The 22,955-nt window shown below is 38.6% G+C and overlaps 1 pseudogene; it reads right to left on the reverse strand.

Annotated features, from left to right (window-relative positions):
* LOC101396147 (small ribosomal subunit protein uS2 pseudogene) overlaps positions 1 to 18,887 on the reverse strand; it is a 44,502-nt pseudogene extending 25,615 nt beyond the window's left edge.
* Between the last annotated feature and the right edge of the window lie 4,068 nt (positions 18,888 to 22,955).

Below are 22,955 nucleotides of genomic sequence, written 5' to 3' on the forward strand. Positions count from 1 at the left end.
ACAGCATGGCTCAGCAGTGAATGAGCGTCAGACACCAACACCTGTAAAAGCCAACATGTGGGTCATCGTTAAGTAGTCCTCTTAAAAGACTCGTGGTTATGAATCAATTTGCAATCAATTATCCATAAATAAAAAACAATTCAACGAATCATGTAAATCCAGGAAAGTAAAGTGAAAAATTAAAAAAGAGTGACTCACACTAATATGGAAGTGTGGGAAAATATGGTACTATTGAGTTAGATTTCACGGCTGACAGTCAGAAACCAGGAAAGACACATTATCCCTTTAGGCCCATTGACATGGGGATACTGTGTCTTATATGGCAAAAGGTATCTGTTTGCTCTCAGAGTGCCCAACACTTCCTAAATGCACGACCTAAGTTATTTGCTCAGAGAATCTGACCAAGCCTCTTTGAGCTTATAATAATAATAACCACATGGAAATAATGAACTTGACTTCCACTTTGAAATAACAAAAAATTTGTTTCTTAAGCCTAAAGGGAACAGAAAGTTCCACTATTTACCCTCCTGAATTTTCTGCTTTACCCAGAGGAAGGAGGAAATGACTCAGCTTCCTCTAAGTACTGGCCATCCTCATTTCTCCGACTTATTTTTACATGCATAGTGAGGGTCTTCTACTCATTCAGCAAATATTTAAAAAACATATACTCTATGTCGAGTATTTTGGGCAAACATACATAACCCCTGCCAAATTTATTATTAGGTGTGTTTCTTTCAAAATTTCCTTCTGATATTTTCCTTTGGTTTAGAACCATATTTGCAACCATCTTTAAATTTAATTTATGTATGTCTTGAGCTTAGTGCAAACCCTTTTGTACAATGATTTCCCCCTCGCTGAGTTCTGTATCTTTAAGTCAGCTAGAGTTCACCTTTGAGCCATTTTTTTCAGGGAACTTTCTTTGGTAACCTCTTCATTTACCTTTCCAGAAATGAAATGTTATATTTTGGAACATTTGTTGGAATAAAATTCTTGTACCAAATCTTTGCCCCATCATCCCTATAATCAATGCACTTCTAAACTTTAATATTGCAGACAGAAGGTCAGAGGGAAATATGATGTCCCCTTTTGCAGGCCACCTGATTTTCTCCCTGGATGCTTTGGAAGTATTTGAAATTTTAATCTATGCCCAGGATATGAATGGATATTTTTTCGTTAATACAGACAGATGCTGCATTAGCCATTTCTGTACCCATCATCAGGTCTTCCAGAGCTCAGGCAAGTTTTGTTCTATTATATATTTGAATGTAACTCTCATCCTTTTGCTCTGGTCTCCTTTTTAGAAACCTCAATTATCTCTGTTTAACCACTACCCTCTGCTCCTAAGCTATCTATTTGTGATTATTTTTAACTGTTTGTCCTTTTTCTCTACATCCTGAAGAGTGGGTTCTCCATTTTTCTTTCCATGAGCTCCTCTGGGTTTTCCTACTTATTCATCCTAGAGGAAGGTAAGGCTTACTCTGGCTTGGTGTTTCCTCCTCATCCTGAAAGGCTGGACTCACCTATTTCTCCTGCTTGTGCTTGGACTCCTCCTGTAGGATTACAATGCAGAGGGCTAGCTGATGTCAATGTCTATTTCCTGTTCAGCCTGAAGTAAACGGCATGCAGTGGGAGTCAAGGGCATTCTTCGCAGAGAAATGTCTTTGCACAGCTTCCTCCCAGCAGTGGTGAAGCTGTAACTTTCTGCTTCTGGCTTGTTGTTTGCCAGGCTTTCGTGCCAGGTAACAGCTGTGCCTCTGCCCACCCCCTTCTCAGTCCTGCTGCCAGCCAAATCGGGCACAAGCCTTACCACCCTGCTGGATGCATTCCCTGTGGCTGCTGTGTGAAACCAACTGCCTCCCAGCGCTGCTAATTCCAGCTCCCTGGGCTGCCAGAGTGGAATGGAAACCCAATAGTGTGTTCTGTGTGACCCCGTGACCCTGTATATCTCCAGACTGTACTCAACAGATTGGCGGTGTTAAATTTTCCCAAGGTCTCCCCCTTGACTGCATCTGAGTGCAGCTCCCCTGTCACACAGTCCTTCCACTCAGCATAGCGACAGCACTCACAAACCCTGGAGATTCCCTTTGCCACTAACAGATGCTGAGCTGCAGCTACAAAACAAAACCCACCATGAGTATTTTAAATCTCGTCTCCACTCTGTCAACACACCACACGTGATCCCCTAGAAACCATAATGTTAGAGCAGTATTTTGCAATGGTGTTGGTTCTTTTCTTGGTACACTGAAATATTCTCCCCTCAGAACACCTGACAAAGATGAAAAGTTATCTCTTCTCCTTCTTTGTCAAAACAATCTTCTTACTTTCCTCCTAGTCCTAAACCCAACTGAAGTGTCCTAGATCAGAAATCCATAGCCCAGGCTGCTGGGACAGAAACACAGATGCAGAGATTCATTTTATCTGGCCTGCACAAACGCAGACAGCCGTTTGTAATACAAATTCTCACTTTAGAGTTTGCAAAGTTGCACATGGCTATTTCACTCACTCTTCATGAGATTCGTGCGAGAGAGACATTGTTATTAGCTCTGTCTCCCAGATCGCAGGAATGTGCTTGCACCCTTTGCAGCTCTGCTCCACCAGCATCCTTTGCCCTGGACATCCACTAAAAAGTTCCCGTTACCCAAGTCTCCCCAGACTCTGGCAGTCTTTCCAGTCTGCCTCCCAAACTTGCTTGCTCAGTCTTGCAGGTTCTCTGTTCCCAATCCATCCCTTTGGATAGCTGGACTGGGTGGGGGCATTTCCCACGCCCCCTTGCTTCCTGCCCTGCCCTCCCATGGCCTGCAGCCCTGCTTTCAGCCCCACTTTGCTCCGTGCCCTCAGCTGTGAGCCAGCCCCGCTCACCCCCACGCTAAGTCTGGAAACTTGGTCTGGGCGGAGCCCTGGACTCCCCAGTTACCTAGGAGAGGAAAACAAATATAGATGTGGAAATTAGGCCCCAGAGGAGGCAGAATATACAGTGAATAAATGATCTGCCTGGCCAGGCAGCCCCATTGGAAATACAACCAAGTCATCTACTAAGAGAGTGACCCTGAACAAGTGTCTTAACCTTTTAAAGTCTCTATTTCTCAACTATAAAAAGGATATAATGATAATATATCTCCCTCTCAAAGTCTTTTTGCAAACATTAAATGAGATGGATATAAGTTAAGCGCTCAGCATAATGCTTGGGACCTGGTAAGCTGTCATAAATATTAACTGTCATTATTACTATTATTATTAATAAGGTCAAAGAATGAGTAAGTGGCAGAGCTATGAACTGAATCCTTCTCTCTGTCTCTTCATTTTATTTTCAATAGCACATAATTATAGAAAATTAGTATATGATGGTAGACAGAAATGGTCACTAAATAGCTTTTGACTAAATAGCTTTCGACTAAATGCGGAAAGGTTTGATTACTTTAAGAGCTTACTAGAGGTCAGAAAAATATTACTTGCCCTAGATAAATATTACTTAACAGTTTCTATTGTTTTATTAGACTTCTCTGACAGGGAGGTCTAAAGGAAATATCACTATTGACAGGTGAATTGAAACACATTTTCTTGGTCTTTGTTGTTGTAAGTGAATACACGTTATTAAATCCAATGGCTTTCTCTGCGGACTCATGAAAGCACACTGCTAAAAGCATTCAGGGTGGAATTGTTCTCTCTTGCAGACAAGCTCTGGAATCACTGCATATAGTCATCTGGGCAATTAACATATGCAATTTTGCAATAGCTTCTTCGGAAGCTGAACATGGCCTAAAGAAGCAGTAGTATTTTTGATGGCCCTCGACATAAGGGCTACTTCAGAATCTTTCCTGAAGTAATAATATCCATTAGAGTGCACGGTCCAGAGGCAGGCTTTCAAAGCCGCCCGTAGTACATGTCAAGCTCCGTCGGGTAATTAATTATGTGTGTTCCAGTGGAACTGTGTTAGCACTTCCAGTTTTTCTCAGTAACATGTCTGTAGTAGGTTTCTAATTATATTTGATGGACAAATTGGCCAAAGTGTTTATTATGGGCCACAATCTTTATGGGTTTTGACAGATTATCTTTTGATGGTTTGCAGCAGACGCTACTACAGGAGAGGCGATTTGTTCCTTCTCAGATGATACACTTATCTTACATTTTGCAAGCTTTTAAAGCATGCTTCCAGATTTCCTGGCCAGGAGATAAACTCTGGGGCAGCTAGAGCTCTAAATGGATCCAGATAATCTCTCTATATAAAATGCTTAGTTATGGTTTCTCGGGGTTTACCAGCGGTGGTTTGCACTCCGTTGTCCCAAGGTTCAACTGGGTGCGATTTTATTCTGCTCATTCTGACAGTGACCCTGAAAAGACGCAAAATCCATGGCAAATTGAACATCAGGCAAGCAAATCTAATCTAGATGCAAGAATAACTCCTCTGGGCCGGGGACTGTGATAAACATTTCACATGCATGAGCTCATTTGATTCTCATTACAACCCTGTCACATGGGTGCTATTCTTAAGCCTATTTAATGATGAGGAAACTAAGACTCAAAGGGGTTAAATAACTTGCTCAAGCTCAAACTGCAAGCAAGATGAGGAAGAGGACTTAGCCAGATTCCCTAATTCTAGAACCCCAGCTGTCTGCTAACCAGGGCCCAGCCATATTTGCCTTCCTTTTTTCTGATTCCAGAATATGCCAAAACAAATCCCACATTAGGGTCTTTGCCAACTTATTGCCTCAGCTGTGAACACTCTTCCCACGGATGGCATCTTGTTGTCCTTCACAGCTCAGTGTAAATGTTCCCTACTCAGAGAGGGCTTTTCTGTCACATAGGATGCTCAGAGTTGTCTCAAGCAAGGGACGAGAACGCTGAGTAGTCTTCCATCATCTCCTGTCCATCATTGGTTGAAGGCTGCTCCTGGGGGCTCCTCTGGCCTGCTCTGCGAGTAAACGGAAGCTGTGGCTGCACGGGAATGATGAATGCTGAAGAGCAGGCTTTTAAGATGGGTTGGTTTAGGGGTTCACTGATGTTCTCAAGAACCTGATAATATCCTTCTCTATGCTCAGCTATCCAGAGTGTCAGGTTTCCTATTAGAAGTATTTCCTTCATGGTCATTGGCAAGTTGCCAAGAACAATTGTGTCTGCTTGCTTCCTTGTTCACATCTAATAAGAGAGACAGACCATCTATTCCTATTAAGAATAGAAAACTTCCCAGACATCTCCAGAAAACAATCCTGCACATCTCACTGGCTCAGACTGGATCATGTGCCCATTCCTGAACCAATCCCTATTGACGGGAAAATCCTTTATGCTGATTGGCTTAGACCCAGATTCTTAGACTAATCACTGGCAAGGGGATGGTGTTACCATGACTGGGTGATATTAACCAGGGCCAAGCACTGAGCTGGGTCACTCAGCTTCCCTGAGACCCATGGACACTGGGAAGTGGTTTGTTTAGGAAGGAATAAGGGGGAAATGGATTCCAATAGGCTATCAAGTCTCCACTGCACTTAATAATCTTGGGGCTATTTTAAGAGTTTCCTAGGTCTTTGGCATTCTTATTTGGATAGGCAAACAACTACATCTTCTCAGTACAGTACCCCCACCCCACCCCAGTCAATATCACATGCCCTGGTTTTATTTACACCACAGCACTTATCACCATCTAATATACACTTGCTTGATTATTTATTCACTGAGTCTGTTTTCTCCACTAGGAAATAAGCTCCAAGAGAGTAAGGGTCTTGTCTGCTTTATATATTGCTATAGCCCTCACCCATAAGGTAATGCCTGAAACACTGCAGATGCTAAATAATAAATGATAAATGTTTGCTGAATGAATGCATAAACTAATAAATAAGCAAATCAATGAATAATGGCTCTTACTACACAAAACCAGGGAGTGAAAGAGAGATATTGAGGCCACTGATGGGGAGTCCCTTAATCCCTGCAATGCTAGGTGAGAGTAAGAGACTGGGAGAGGGCTAAGGGGAAAAGAATCTTGCTGCCCAGTTCTCCTGGGTCCCAGGCTGGAGTTTGGGAAAGGTATAACCAGTCACTCTCATGTCTATTGGATGTCCCTGTTGAGGAGTGGCTAGAGCTAGGATGGGGAAGGGCAGGCGTGGTTCCTCCTTCTTTAGGAGAGGAGGTAGCTATTTAAGAGACTGAACAGCCAAGCCAGAGTAACAACCCTGGGCAATGGAAACCCATGTCCCCAAGTGGCAGGCAAAAGCCCCATGCACATACCCAGACCCCCCTGCCATGTATGTCCTCAGACCACTTTGCCTCCTTAACGTACTAGAGTTCATCTAGGCCTAGAGAAGACACCAGAGAAATGCAAATAGCTTTGCAGACTCCGTTGGGCTGGACAAATTGACCACTGTGGACACACTGAAGACTTAGATTAATTACACCCAACACACTAACCATTTCAGACACGCCAGCCACTCTGGACAGAATGATCATGTTCAAAATATGGACCTGCCAGGATTTGTGAACTGGCAAGGGCACCGACCACTCTGGGCATACTGGTGCTTTTGACAGCAGTGGCAGCCTCCAAATCTCTATACAGGGGAGCATTAGAGGTGGAAACCTGGTTAGAAGTGGGGGTTAAGGGAATTGTCATAAAATGCAGTGTGCACATCATTGTCACATAGATGATATGTGATTTGAGGTGCCACTATTGCCCTGACCACTCTGGAATTCTGACTGCTCTATACACGTGTCAAGCCTGACTCAAGGCATACTTCCAGCTCACTGTTATTCCACTGGATACAATGCTTTGCTTGTGTAGGTTCTAGTCCCCAAAACAATGAGCCATTGCTGGCCCCTTGCACTCCACTCCCACCCCAGCATTGTCTAGGATATTGCTCTCTAGATTTAGATGTAGAAGAATTGGTGTCACTAGGGGGCTGGGGAGCAGAGAACGCTCTGCCTTAAAAAACAGTACCTGTACAGTAGAAGAAAAGCTGCATAGAATCCAAGTTAGTACAGTGCTTGCATTCAGGGAGGCAGACGAGTGACTGACATGGAGCTTCTCCTTCTTGACTTTCTAGTGGGCACGTGGACTCTGTTTCTGCTGACACAGCTTGGATGGGCTATCTATTGCATTTTTTAAATCAAACCATTATCCTTGTAGTTTGCTGAAATTTCTCCAAGATTATGGCAATACGTTGAATAAGAGCCCAGCTTTTAATGCTAATTTTCCCTGTATTTCCTAGGGATTACAGAGGGCCACCTGTATGGCCTATGGGAGATCTATTAGCCTTCCCAAACTGAGCTCCTTGATGCAAGCGTATGCATTCTAACATGTTCATGTCTTTTAATTTTCAGAGATACATCCTCCCTATCAATCTTCAAGGAAACGGTCCTTCGCCTTTTCCTTTGAATATGCTCCATGTTGGGTTTTCTTTCTCCTGAGGCTTTCTTTTGTTGTTGTTAATTGAGGTACAACTTAAATACGGAAAAGTGCATCAGCTTAACAGATGGGCTCAGTGAATCTTGACAGACATGTAACCACCACCTAGATCAAGATATTGAAGGCTTTCATCACTGGAGAAGCCTTGTTTGTGTCCCCTCCCTGTTAATATCCCCTCACTCAAAAGTTACCATTACTTTAACTTCTAGCACCATAGATGAATTTTCATCACATGCACAGTCCTAAATGTTTTTAGGAACAAGGTGCCCCAGGCTTCCGGGCACTACAATTTGTCCCCATTGACTTCCTGTCATAAAAAGTGAAAAGAGAGAGAGTGAAAAGAGAGAGTCTAATGGTGACAAAAGAGAGATGGGACAGAGAGAAAACTCCAAGCTCTAGCTACTCTAGTCATGTAGTGTGGTTCTCAACTTGGCGCCATTTTGCCCCTCGAGGAATTTGGCAATGTCTGGAGACATTTTTGGTTGTCTCAACTAGGGGTGAGGGTAGGGAGTGCTACCAGCATCTGGTGGGTAGAGACCAGGATGCTGCTACACATCCCACAGCACACAGAACAGCCCCCACAACAAAGAATTAGCCAGTCCCAATATCAACAGAGCTAAGGTTGAGAAATCCCGAATTTAAGGATGGCAGCCTTTAAATAGGGGTTGACTTACTATCTCTATCACCTGTGAGACTCTTTATACAGTTCTGATGTAAAAAGTGGGTGGGCATTCCGTGTAGTCCAAGAATAGGATTCTCAATTCATCTCTGTCCATGATAGTTAGCAGAAATTTCATCCAAATTTTCACTTCCTGTCTTCCCTGTAGTTTTCTCCTCTGTTGTCAGTTTGGGTCTTCTCTGTGCATCTTTTCAAGATACTGTAATGGAAGTTGGGGAGGTGTGTCAGACACAGCTAGCCTGCTACCATAATTATCCAGAAGTCCCTATGTATAACTTTTGTATTAAAAATGCAGTGAACATCAACATTCATTTTTTTACATGAAATGCTTTCATGACTATGAAATAGGGAGCAATTTCACCTGATGGGAATTCCAGGGGAGTAGATGAAATTGAACAAACTGTTTTCTTAACTGTCAACCTTAGCTTTTTCTAAGGAAAGGCTGTTAGCAAGGTTCTCTTTTAACAGGGTGTTATTGATCAGGTTCCCAGGGAAATTTTCTAGCTCTGCAATGTAGGTCAGACTCACAATTTATAAGTGACCACTGCTGCTTTTTCGCTCTAAAATAACAAATGCATCAATCAAGGGCAATGCATTCTAATTTCCCCTCCTGGATTTTAAGAGCATCTCTTGAGCCTCATTTTCATTAAGATATAAATTGTACAAGTGTGTGAGAAACACAGTTAGAAAGAAAAGATTCACAGAGCCAATGACAGTTTTGTTTTATGTCCATTTAGTTTAATCAGACAATAAAAATTCTACAGGAAAATATCCACAATCTCTCCCCACCCCTAATCCTAATAGCAAATTCTTTAAAAATACATCTCCTTTATCAGGCATTATGAGAAACTAGGTATTTTACAAAAGCAAACTTTCCAAGTAAATGACACTTAACCTTTTAAGTAAGAAAACTATCATTTATTTTTTTAAAGCATAGAATTTTCTATCTCTACGAATAAAAATTCTACTCATGCTTTAAAGCCCCTTCTCTTCCTTCATGAGAAGTTTCCCTTATTGACCTAATCAAAAAGAATCTCTTCTACTTAGAAGTCCTTCTATATTTTAATTTTGTTTCCATATGTTGCACCTATATTGAGGGTCACTCCAAGAACATGTAAACAAAATAAGTGAGTTTGCTCTCTCAGATAGATAAGGTATCAAACCAACATGTGATGAACAAAAATGGAGATAGAGAAAGACATTTTAAAGAGGATTAAATGAGTCAATGTATTTAAAGCACTTGGAACTGTGCCTGGCATGTCATAAGCCCTAAATAAATATGACTGACTGTAATTATTGATTTTATTATTAGAGTTAAATAACATGGATTGCTCCTACAGAATAATACTTGATTGTACTGGAATAGAATGTACCCATCAGATGGAGGATTGTCCATTTTTGAGAGCCCAGAAAGGAAAGAATGCTAGAGGCAAATATTGGCTGGACCCATCCCAGCAGTGTCCAAAGGGAGAGGATTTTTCTTTGCCTAGGAGATATCTGTCTGACCAGGATATATCCCATATTGTGGAGGTGGTAATTCCTGTAACTAACTCCACTCCTTCTCCTCCCACACTCATTGATCAAGATTATAAATTTGTTTTCCTAGTTGAGAGGTTTCACACAGACCCCATGCCAAATGGACTGCCATGTGAATACATTGTCTAAAAAACTGGCTAGCTGGCTTCAAGTGATAATTTGGCTTTCTATGTGGGTTATCCAGGGACATAAGGTGACAGGTGGAGGACACATCGGGACCCTTTGGCACTTCTAATCTTCCAATTAATAAATTGGTTTTGTACTTGACGATCTGTGAGTTTGGTTATTGTGAATCTAGTCCTAAACAATGAATCCACTCAGTGGGCCAAGAAATCAGGTTTCTGAGCCTACGCTTTTGGCTGGGAAGAATTCATTAAGGCATCCTGGAGATAGGCTAACACCCTTTTCCCATTGCCAAGCACCACAAGCTGTTACTTCTACAAGTTCAGCTACCTTTAAGGCATTATTTTTAATGCCTTATATTACAACTATTTATATACTTGATCATATTCAATGTAAATTCCATGAGAGTGATAATCATTCATTTTTACCATCTCCCACGGTGTTTAACATATGAAGTGTTAATAAGAGGGTAGAAATGAATTTTTTAATACATTCTTGGTGGGCATGCCAATCGGAAAAATATTTATAGAGAAGAATTAGACAATTTTAATCAAAATTTCATATGTGCATACCCTTTGACCAATTCCACCTCTCAAAATCTACTTTAGAGAAAAACTTGTAAATGTGCACAAGGAGATGTACATAGGCTGTGGTTTAGCATTGTTTATAATCATAATAAATTGAAACAATCTACGTATCCATTAATGGAATGGATAAATAATCCATAGCATATCTAGTCTATTGAATACTAATTGGCAATTTAAAAGAATGAGGTAATTCTAATGTTCTAGTATGGAAAGAGCTCTAAGCCATATTGATGGGAGGGGGAAAAAAAGCAAAACCCACACACAAATATGGATTACGTGATACAATTCATGTAGACAAAATCATGAGATGATACCATACGTCTTCTCTGGGTACATTTATACATATGTAGATGCGTAGAAAAGTTTGGAGGGAGACACCTCAAATCGATGACTGTGGATAGCCCCATGGAGGGGAAAGTGATATATCTGAATTTGGGATTATAGGCTTATTGGTAATGTTCTAATTTTTTAACAACACAAGTGTATTCACCATGTGATTATAATTGAGTTTTAAAAAGGAAAAGTTACTAATACTAAACGGCATGAAAGAAGACAAATAAATGGAGTGATATCATAGATATACTTACCTGGATGAAAGAAAATCTATAAAGATGTCAATTCCGGGGGCCGGCCCGTGGCTTAGCAGTTAAGTGTGCACGCTTGGCTACTGGCGGCCTGGGTTCAGATCCCAGGCACGCACCGACGCACCGCTTGTCCCGCCATGCTGAGGCCACGTCCCACATACAGCAACTAGAAGGATGTGCAACTATGACATACAACTATCTACTGGGGCTTTGGGGGGAAAAAAAAGGAGGAGGATTGGCAATAGATGTTAGCTCAGAGCTGGTCTCCCCCAGCAAAAAGAGGAGGATTAGCATGGATGTTAGCTCAGGGCTGATCTTCCTCACAAAAAAAAAAAAAAAAAATGTCAATTCCTCCCAAATTAATTTATAAAGTTAAAGTAATCAAAATAAAAATTCTAGTTAATTTTGGGGCATTTACAAAATAATTATATGAGGAAACAATTAAAATTGTTTCAAAACAAAAGAATCATAAAAGTAACATTACTGTCAGAAATTAAAATGTATTATAAAACTGGCAGAATTTTAAAGATGTGAAAAGGAACAAAAGACAAACAAAAAAAATCACAAAAACAAAGGGTAAAAAATACTCTCTAGGGTAGGAAATTTGTAGCATGTATCAAGGACTCTTCTTAGTAAAAGAGTTTTTTAATAAATTTTACTTTAATGATTCTGCTTAAGTTCAAATCAATGTTACAATTAAAATCAAAGGGAGATAAAGTTAATCTCTTCCTAAATTGAATACCTACTTGTCTATTACTTTTTATTGAAGTTTAACGTGAAGACACAAAGGTGATCATAAGTACACAGTTCAAAGAAATATCACAAAGTGAATAAATGCGGGTCAAGAAACAGAACATTGCCAACACCCAGAAACTCCCCTCTGTCTGCTTCCCATCACTAGCCCCCTCTACTTCCCCAAATTAACCACTATCCTGACTTCTAACACCGCAGCTTAACTTTGTCTTTTTCAACTTTATAAAAATAGAGATTATACAGCATGTTTTACTTTGTGTCTCGCTTTATTCACTTAATATTATATCTTCGAGATTCAAGCACATTGTTACCTGAACCCTAAGTTCATTTCCCTTGCTGTATAGCATTCCATTGTGTATCTATACCACCACTTAGTCATCCATTTCACTGTTGATGGACCTGGGCTGTCTTCAGTTCTACCTATTAAAATAAGATGGAGGGGGCCGCCCCCTGGCTTAGCGGTTAAGTACGCGCGCTCCACTGCTGGCGGCCCAGGTTCGGATCCCGGGCGTGCACCAACACACCGCTTCTCCGGCCATGCTGAGGTCGAGTCCCACGTGCAGCAAGTAGAAGGATGTGCAGCTATGACATACAACTATCTACTGGGGCTTTGGGGGGAAAAACAAATAAATAAAGTTTAAAATAAGATGGAGGAATGACACTCAAAAACTGGTGGTGGGAGTATTAAGAGATTTAATCACTTTGGGAAATGGTTTGGACTTACCGAACAAAGCTGAACATGGCCTTTCTCACTATCCAGCAGTTTCACTCCAGGTATATACTCAGAAGAAATACACCCACTTGCTTACCAAAATAAAGGTACAGGAGTGTTCCTAGCAGCATCATTTCTAGTTTATTTTAGTGATAATAAACATTGCATTTACTACACTTGTCTTAGGAGTTTGAGATAAGTGGAATAAACATAATGGATATATTTATATTTAGAAACACTGGCTGAGATGCTGTGAAACACCCTAGGTGACTTAGCTAAATAAAATTATGATCAGAAATGAACGGAAATACTCAACTTCAGCCTGCTGGAAATAATACCATGTGCAGAACTGTCATCTGTCACCCTCGCTATGGTGCTGCTTTGTTAACAGAGCCACACACCAACCAGCTCACAGTCTGCACAGCACTTGCACCTAAGATTTCATTTCATTATGAGCTTGAGTATCACAGTGAGTTTTCCATTTAATAATTAGCTTCACTAATGATTTAATTGTCATCTTAAATTACTGTTAACTGAACCTGAAATCCACTTCATTAACTTTAAAAATATAAGGCCACTGCTAAATTGAATTTAAAATGTCAGCAGCTAAAATAACAAAGAAGAAAGATATTCACTCTGTGATTTTCAAACCTCCTGTTCCTCAGATTATTTTAAAGACAGAACTAACTCCATATGTTATATATTCTAAAACAATAATTTATAGAACATCTTCATTTTAAAGACATTTTTAATCAAATCACAAATTGAGCACCAAGAAAAAAATCAATGAGCATAGAGAAATTATTTCTCATTATTTCAAACATTATGAAATGCAAAGACATTCCTTATCAAATAAGCTAAAATTTCAAGTATATGACAAAAGCTAGTTTTACAAATTTGCTTAACAGCAAAACAATCAAAAATTATTTAAGGATTGTAATTTATCAAAATAAAGTCATCATGGTGTAGGTTATTCTGGTTTTATTTTAGGACTTTGATAATTAATGTTAAATATAGATTTACCAGAAGACCCAGCAACTCCACTCCTCCTAAAAGAAATTTCCACCCACAAGAAATGAAAACACATGTCCACACAAAGACTTATACAGGAATGTCTCAAGCAGCTTTATTTATAATAGCCAAAAGTGGAAATAACCCATACGTCTATCAACTGTTGAATAATAAACCAAATGTAGTATATCCATATAATGGAGTACTATTCAGCAACAAAAATCAACGAGGTCATGATACATACTAAAGCATGGATGAACCTCACAAACATTACACTAAGTGAAAGAAATCAGACTTGAAAGATCACATACCGTACGATTCCATTTATATGAAACGTCCAGAAAAGGAAAATTTATAGACAGGAAGTAGATTTGTGGTTGCCTAAAGCTGAAGGGGGGAATGGGAAGTGACTACCAATGGGCACGAAGTTTCTTATTCGGGTGATGGACATGTTCTAAAATGAGAACGTGGCCATGGTTGCACAACTCCGTAAATGTACTAAAAACCAGTAAATTATTCACTTAAACTGGGTGAAGTTTATGGTATATAAATTAGGCCTCAATAAAGTTGTTTAAAAAAATCAGATTGAATTCTGGAAATGAACCAGGATGGTATGGACTGGTTGTGGTTTGACATCAGGGATGCTGATACGATGCTTTCTGTTCTTCTCAAAAGTTCTAACGTTGCATCATCTGCATTTTCATAAATTAAAGCTCGCTATGCAAAAAATAATAAAACATAACAATGTAAAGCTATTCCACTAGCTAATATAATAAAGAATCAAATAGATTCGAGGAGGTATTTATATACTAATATAACTTTTTAAAAAATATATCCAGGGGAAACAGAATTAGCATTGTTCACAAGGATTCTTTTTTTTTTTTTTTTCTTCATTTACCTCCTCCCTCGTAAAGTTCCTTCTCTACTCGGGATCCAGGGCACATTTTTAAAAACCTAAATCAGATCACAGCACTGCACTGTTAAAAGTCTCCAGTGATAAGAACAATCTTGACCTCACTCGTTAGCCCAGTCTATAAGGCCTTCTATGTTCTCGCCTTCGCCTGCTTCTCTGAACTCAGTTCATATTGTATTCCTCACCCCTAAATAAACCAGCCACACTGGTCTTCTTGCTGTCCTTCCAAAAACTCCAAGTTTGTTCCAGCCTCAGGGCCTTCGCACTGGCTACGCCTTGAAAGGCAGCAAAGCATAGTTGTTAAGGGTGCAGGCTCTGGCCTCATTTGCCTGGCTTTCTGCCTGTATTTAGATAATGGCTGTATGATTTTGGGTGAGTCACTTAATCTCCCTGTGCCTCATTTCCTCATCTGTATAATGGGAATTACAACTCTACACATATCATAGGGTTGTTAGAGGATTAAACGAAATAATGTCTGAAAAGTGCTTAGAAGAGCTTTTATATAAAATCTTTTTTTAGAAGTATCTGCCTGAAATGATCTTTCCTCAGATTTTTTCAGAGAAGGCCTCTTATTCAGAACTCAGTTCAAATGTCATTAAGTCGTCCCCAGCCCCGTTTATTCAATACATATTTATTAAATGCTTGCTTTGTGCAGGCAGCATTTTGGGGGCTGGACATAGACCACGAAGAAAACAAAGATCCCTGCTCCTGTGGAGTTTACTCCTAGTGGGGTAAGACATACGATAAATAACAATCTCAGCAAGTACAGCGTGTCGGAAGCAACATGTGCTATGAAAGCAAGAGGCAGAGAGCAGCTAAGAAGACGGGCAGTGCAGGAGTCGGGGTGGGGAGGAGCGGGTTGCATCATTATGTGGGGCGCTCAGGGATACCGAGAAGTGACACAGAGGCAAAGAGGAGGAGGCAAGGGAGTTAGCCAGAGGTGTGTGCAGGAAGCACATTCCATGCAGTGGGAACAGCCAGAGCAGAGGGCCCAAGGCCTAAGAGTGCCTGGCCTGTTTGAGGACATCCCAGGGGCCGTGGGCTGCAGTGGAGGGGCAAGGAGAATGGTGGAGCCATGGTCAGAGAGGTAGGAAGGGCAGGAGAACTTACGTGGGGACTCCAAGGTCACCTAACAGCTTGGCCTTCCCATCTCAAGCAGATAGACTCTAAGAGGGCCCCCAGTCACCCCTGACTCCTGACCCACTGAAACAGTGAGATGAAAACGTGTGTTGTTTCAAGCCACTAGTTTGTAGTAATTTGTTATCCAGCAGTTGATAAAGAAGAGGGAGCCATCGGAGGTTTTTGAGCAGAGGAGTTGGGTCATCTGATTTGTGTTTTAGAAGGATTCCTCTGGCTGTTGCATGGAGAATCAGCTAAAAAAGAGCCCGCCTAGAACCAAGGAGCCCAATTAGGAAACCCTTGCAATAATCTAGGCAAGAGATGATGATGGCTTGGACTAGAGTGTGAGGTCGTGAGTAGTCATATTTTCTCTTTCTCATAGAACTTCTATCTAGAATTTTCATAATTTTTTACTTATTTGCTATAACTTCTTCCCTTCTCCAATCTGCTCCTAAAAAAAGAGTGAAAAGTCTATGATGACAGGTACCTTATTCATCTTGCACATCATTTTAACCACTACATCTAGAACATATAGAAGGTGCTAAATAAATGTTTGTGGAATGAGTGAATGGAAGAATGAAGAAGTGAATTAATGAATGAGTGAGTAAATGAATGAGTGAATATGAGTTCAAATTCATTTTCTATTCTTTGTGCAGTATACATATACATATAATTTTAATATATAATAAATGAAAAATTTCAAATTGATAAAAGAGACTTTATTTGTAATAGTTGTTGCTGGGATAGCTAACAATTTAGAACAAAAATTAAACTAGATACTTAGCTTATACTATACACTAAAATAGATGGCAGATGTTTTAAAGAGTTTAATATAAAAAAGAAATCCTAAAAAAAACAAAAATATATAACAATTATTTCAACACAGAAAAGGACTCTCCAAAGGTAGAAATTTCCAAAAAAAAGATTGATAGGTTTGAAAACACAAAAATTGTTAACTTCTGTACAGCAAAATCACTACAAACAAAGTCAAAAACCCAACAACAAACTGAAACCTATGAAAAAATGTTACTACATGTGGGATAGTGGAATAATATCCATCACACATAAATGACACAAATATATAAAGGAAAAAATCTCCCATAGAAAAATTTGGCTAAAGTATAGGAATAAAGAATTTATAAGAAAGGCATATTTAAGAAACATAAGAAATATTCAACCTTACTAGAAATCACATATATGCAAACTAAAATACAAGAAAATAAAACTTTTCACCTATCAAAAATAGGTATTGATTTCTTTTAATACTAACACCCAGGTTGGCCAAATCACTGGTTAATTGGCACTATCATTCATCTTGGCTCACCTGAGTATAAACTGATACAACATTTTAAGAGGTGAATCAGTAATATGCAGCAAATACCTTTCAAATGTCTATAGCCGTCGACCACCTAATTCTACTTACTTTAAAGAAATTATCCAAGATGCACACAAATGTGTATGTCCATACAATGGAATATTAGACAGGCATAAAAAATGTTATTATTATGGGAGAGATCATAATTGTATTGAAAAATGTTCTCAATACAAGGTATTGTTAAATGGAGAAAAAAGTTATACAGCAGATTATACAGAATGATCTCAATTTTTTAAATGTACATGTATAATTTTTATTGTGGTGGTGGTGGTTATATGAATATATATATGTGATAAAAATGACAGAACTAATACACATAATTATACCAATGCCAGTTTCCTGGGTTTTGATATTGTACTATAGTTACGTTAATATGTAATCATTGGGTGTAACTGGGTAAGTGTACAGAGGACAGCTCTGTACTCTTCTTGTAACTTCTTATGAATCTATAATTATCTCAAAACAGGAAGGTTTTTTTCTGTGCATATATATTTTAGAATACACAGAAATACAACAACCTGCTAACAGTGGTTTCCACTGGTTTATAAGATAGGGCGATTTTTATTTTCATCACACTTTTATTAAACTTTTCTTCAATGAGCAAAGATTATTTTTAAAACCAGAAAATGTTATTATATTTTTTAAATAACATAAAAACCTAAAGATGTCCCAAGAATTAAAATCTTTTTTTGAGTGTGTATGTCTGTATGTGTGTGTGTGAGTATGGTATATACATGAGGAAAGATGAATGGATGGATGATAGATAGATGATTGATAGAGAGAGAGAGAGATGGCCATTTACAAAACTTATCAGATATTCAAATGAATTATCATATGAATGCTTCTGATAATGTAAAGAACATGGATATGTGAGCCACAGACAGAGCTTTCATATTAATTACTGGTTAGTGACCATGTTTTTAAATAAATTCAGTTAATAATCAGTTCCTTACCTTTATACAATTTTGTGTTATATGTTATATTATGATCAGCTACAAATATAGATGTCAACACTGATAATGTCCATTACAAATGTCATAACATAGTCTTGTTTCTTTTTCTCCCCTCTCCCAGTCAATGCAATCCTTCACCTGTTTCCTTTATCCTTGCCCTCAAGTATTATGGTGAAAACAGTGTGAAGTGGAAGAAACCACAATTGGCATCTGGTATCTCCTATTTAGGATCTGTGGTCCCGGGCCAATCTCTTACCCTCTCTCTCAGTTAACTCCTCTGTAAGATGGAAATACTAATACCTACTTACTGAGTGGTTGGGAGAATGAACTGAGAAGTATGTGCAAAGCGGAACTAGCAGATTCTCAATATATGTAAGTCCCCTCCTCTTTTTTTCTCCATTTACTGCCCATTTCTTGACTTCTCCTTGTTGCCAACCCTTTGATGTCTTTATTTTCTAAGAAACCATGAAAAGAAAAAAGAAAAGTTCAGAGACTAGGGCACTAATTTTCTCAGCATGCTCCCCTTTCAAGAATTAAGCATCACTAAGGGCTCTTTTCTTTTGGGGGAGTGGGGTGGGGGAGGGCGTGGAGGAAGACGACGGAGACTAATACTTTTTGTCACCACTAAGAGTGCCTTGCTGTATGGAGGACAGCGTCTCCCGATTAGAACAGTTGTTGTAGGTTCAGTTTTACTGAACCAACCAAGAACACATTTCTCTGGAAGAACTCCCCAGAACTCTAAAGAAAGCTGAGAGAAATTCTATTCTTGAAGCACTATTTCTCCTCCGTGTCGTTTTTAATGCTGCCGAATGCCATTATGCAATGATTTTAGTGGAAGACTGCTTTTCAAAATGGCATATTTTCTCGCCTATCCCCAAGAATTCATCTTATATTTCAAATGGCCTCGTTTCAAGCTGTTATATCAGCCAGACTAACAATAGTCTCAGAGTTAGCAATTTAGGGATGAAAGGTCTTGATTTGCCACTCTGAGATAGCACAGCCTTAAATCTTAGGATTGCTCACGTCCTGGGTTGGCCTCCTTTGCTTTTCCACGTCGCCGCAGACTCCGAGCATTTCACGTTCAGGTCCTCCAGCCTGTATTTCCAGCTGACTTGCACAAGCCTCCTCAGGGCAGCCCACTGTGGTCATTCCCATCACGCAAATAAATAACAATAACATGTGTGCTCCATAAACAGCAATAAGTGAGAAACGAAGACCTGCCTGTCTTACATCTGACTCACAATGCAGCAAGCAAGGGAGCTTTAGTCTGCTGATCTCATTATATAATACCCCTCTGGTTTGGAGCTGCGGGAGGCCTCTCCATTTATATCAGCATCTGAGTTGTTCACCTTTTACCACTTTGGCATCCAGCTCATATCTATTTTCTCTTAGTTCTAATCTAAGTGAATGGAACAGATTCTGCAGAATCAAGCAGGTAGGCCTGGTTTTTAAATGTGCACATATTGAGCTAGAAATTCTAGTGCTTCATTGTAGTGGGCATTTGTTTTCCATGTTCTGAGTCTGGTTGGCCCATCTCACCCCCATCCTGGGAGCTGCCAGTGCTTCCAGTAAATTCTTTTTCTGTGAAATTTAGCCAGAGTCAATTTCTACTGCTTACAACCAAGAACCCTGAGTGATATAACCTTTAAGACATCATGATACATTCTCATAATCTGAGATAATAGCAATAAAAATATCTGAAGAACTTTAGATAATGTGGGTACTAATAAAGTGTATACTTGAAAGAAAAATGTTAATGAAATACTGTTGGAGGAAAAAGCAATTTACAAAACAGTATGCGCAGTATGGTCCCATTTTTGCAAAAGAAAAAAATAAATGTATATATTTACATGTCAAAAAAGACTAGAAGGACATGTACCAAAATGTTAATAAGGATAGTCATGAGAAGGACATGCCTGTGATACTTATTTAATTCTTTTAGTATCTCCATATTTAGTGTATTTTCTAAATGAATACACATTCCTTTTGCAATATGAAAAAAATGATAAATGTTATTTTAAGGAATGCATGCTCAAGGATGAACTTTCAGAATAATTAGGGGTTAGTTACTGATTGAAAACTATGTGGGCAATTAATGAAATGTTATTCCAAAGACCCGCCTTTGTAACAGCTCTTGAATCTTAATAATACCACTGGAGTATATCACCTATTGTTACTCAATCCTCAAAAACTAAACATGTACAAATAGGTCATGTTGTTAATCATGACTCACAAAGATGAATCACAGCATATAATGCACGCTACTAAAAGGCTATAGTTAAACATACTATCAATCTACATGTAAAATTATCCCTACTATTTTAAGAATCCAAGTTTTTTTTTTTTAATGATTACTACATTGGCTTGGTATTTGAGCAGCTATTTCTTCCTCATATCAGTTAAAACAATGCATTATAATTGCCAGCACGTATAATAAAGAAAAATATTAATAAAGGAAATTAACAAACTATTAGCTAATTAAGCTAGATTGCAATTTCAGAAAAATCCCCCCTCTTATAATAAAGAAAATAAAAATAGGAATTTTTTAGAAACTTTCAAATCTAACTAGCTAAATTCAAGCTTTTTCCATTTATTTTAAAAGACTGTGCCATTACACAGACATGATAGTTTATCCACCTCACATCAATTCTTCTCCTGCTAGAATTCTTTAGAAACATTTGTCTGTTTTTTCCTTTTCATTAATTATTCTGCATTGTGTCTGGTTTTGCTTAAAAGGTTTGAGGCAAAACTTTTAAGTGCTCTTAGAATTTATTTATTCTCCTTCAAAAGTTCTTGAAATAAAGTATCCATAATAATATAACCTGTTAAATGCTAATTGATCATTAGAAATTCTACATCTCTTGGCTGTACCATGTCCTTGAGTTTGGTCCAGTCTCTCTTCTTCTACATCATTGGTTCTCAATCTTTTGATCTCAGGAACTCTTTATACCTTAAAAATTATTGAGGACCCCAAAAAGCTTTTTGTTCATGTGGTGATATTTTTCAATATTTACCACATTTGAAATTAAAACAGAAAATTTTGAAATATTAATTTATTAATTCATTTATAAATAACAAAAATAAACTCATTATATGTTACCATAAATAGCACATTTTATGAAAAATAACTACATTTTCCAAAACAAAAAAAATTAGTGAGAGAATAGCATTGCTTTACGTTTTTGCAAATCTCTTTAATGTTTGGTCTAACAGGTGATAACTGGATTATTCTCTCTTTTCTGCATTCACTCTGGCCTCCAGAAACTCTACTGAACACTCATGAGAAAATGAGAGTGAAAAAGGCAGATGACATCTTAGTATAATTATGAAAATAGTTTTGGCTTCATGGACCCCCTGAAGGATCACAGGGAGCCCCCTCTCCAGGCTCCCCAAGCCAGGAAAGACATAAATGAGTTGATGTCATCTCATGGTCGTGCAAGAGCTAAAACAGATATCTAACACATGGTACTAAATGTTTTCTGCATCAAGGAATACTTTCCTCGTGGCAGCTGTTGGCCTTTTAAGCCACAGCAATGGATAAAGGTGTCCTTGGACCTTTCACTGAGAGGTAAAGAGAATTACCCTACCTCCCCAATTTTCAGCTTGGACAAGAATCAGGACTACAAGCATAGTGGACCCTCTTTTTGGACAACTCCCGACTCTATCCCTCTATCTCAGAAAGAGATGAAACCAATGTTTGTCCCTAAATAACTGAAGGATCCCAAACATTCCTAAAGAAAGGAACACCTTCCATCCCCATCAAAGACTATCCCAAAGACATCTCCTGAGGCTACCTTAACTTTCTCATGTCTTCAAAGGAGGATGTGGATTAAGATTCAATAATAATAGTTGGACATCTACCAAGTGCCATACACTGTGCTAACCACTTTAATGCATTTTCTTATTTAATGCAAGGAGGATTCCTACCTTCCTCTATGAAACATTACCATTTGATAGAAGCACTTCAGTGGCCATTCTTTAATGCAATAATTGTTCCAATGAGCCATCATGGTCAAACCATCATCTAAACTAGAAGATTCAAATGAAAAAATGAACATAGAGAGTTAAAGTATGGAAGAAGCCCCTATAACTATCTTGCACTCACACAACTGATCACAGATTAACTGATGCTCCCCCAGTCCCTCCAGAAAATACATTGACTGATGCCAACAGTATATTGACCCTCATGACAAGTACACACACACACACACCCTACTTAATGACAGAGATTATACCAGTTGAGTTATATTTTAACAAGAGTCAGTTAAGTTTGTCTCCAACTTATTAATGCCAGTTGGGCTTGTTATTATAATTATGTAATTTAATTGAATATTCTATAAACTGATATGTATGAGGATAAAAAAGAAAGTTGTTTATATGAATTCTCAGCTGAGTGCTTTTAGAAAGTTTCAATAAAGACAAGGCCCTTAAAAATACTAGAGTCAAATTAAGCCTGGGTGTAACAACTTTTAAGGGACTGGAGAAAAAGGTAGAATGTTAGAAGGATTCTATTCTCAACTTTCTCTACAGAATGTCTTTAATATCTTGTTCAAGAAATTAAAAATTGTAGATGATTCATAACAGGTGAATTTTATATAAAGAAGACAAAACGGTACTTCAATCAACAAACTCATACTCCAAGAGAAGAATTTTGCCTTACAATAAGATTCACAAATGAATGTCCATTTACAATCTAAATAAAAATAAAATGTTTATGTAAGTAAATTTTTTAAAAGATCTTTCTCTTTAGCCAACTTTTTGAGTACTTTTTATGTGATCATGACTTTTGAATCCACGGAAATATATAAAGAATGGGTAAATTTTATTTGGAAGATGGCCTGTCCATAATACAATTAGAAAATAAACAAGTTAGCCCCAATTAAGTCCTAGTATTGATTGTAGCATTGTGAATTATAGGGTTTGTTATGAATGCTATAAAAATTCAGAAAGCAAACACCATACTGTGCTGAATTCACCAGGAAGACTCAATGAAGGGAGTGGGACACAAGCTGGGTCTTGCAAGATTGGTGAGGAGCGGTTCCTCTTTCTGTAATGTGTGATGTCTGCATAATAAGACAAGATGAACTCAGTGAATCACTCACGAAAATCAGTGACATTACTTTATAGTCACATTTCACCTTCTCTGCATTCATTCTCTCATTGCTTATTGCTCTGTATTTCTCACCGACCAAAATCTAGCAACTAACATACTTTATAGTCACG

Source organism: Ceratotherium simum, chromosome 5, assembly GCF_057802395.1.
Source record: "Ceratotherium simum simum isolate JZ-2026a chromosome 5, ASM5780239v1, whole genome shotgun sequence".
Lineage (NCBI taxonomy): Eukaryota > Metazoa > Chordata > Mammalia > Perissodactyla > Rhinocerotidae > Ceratotherium > Ceratotherium simum.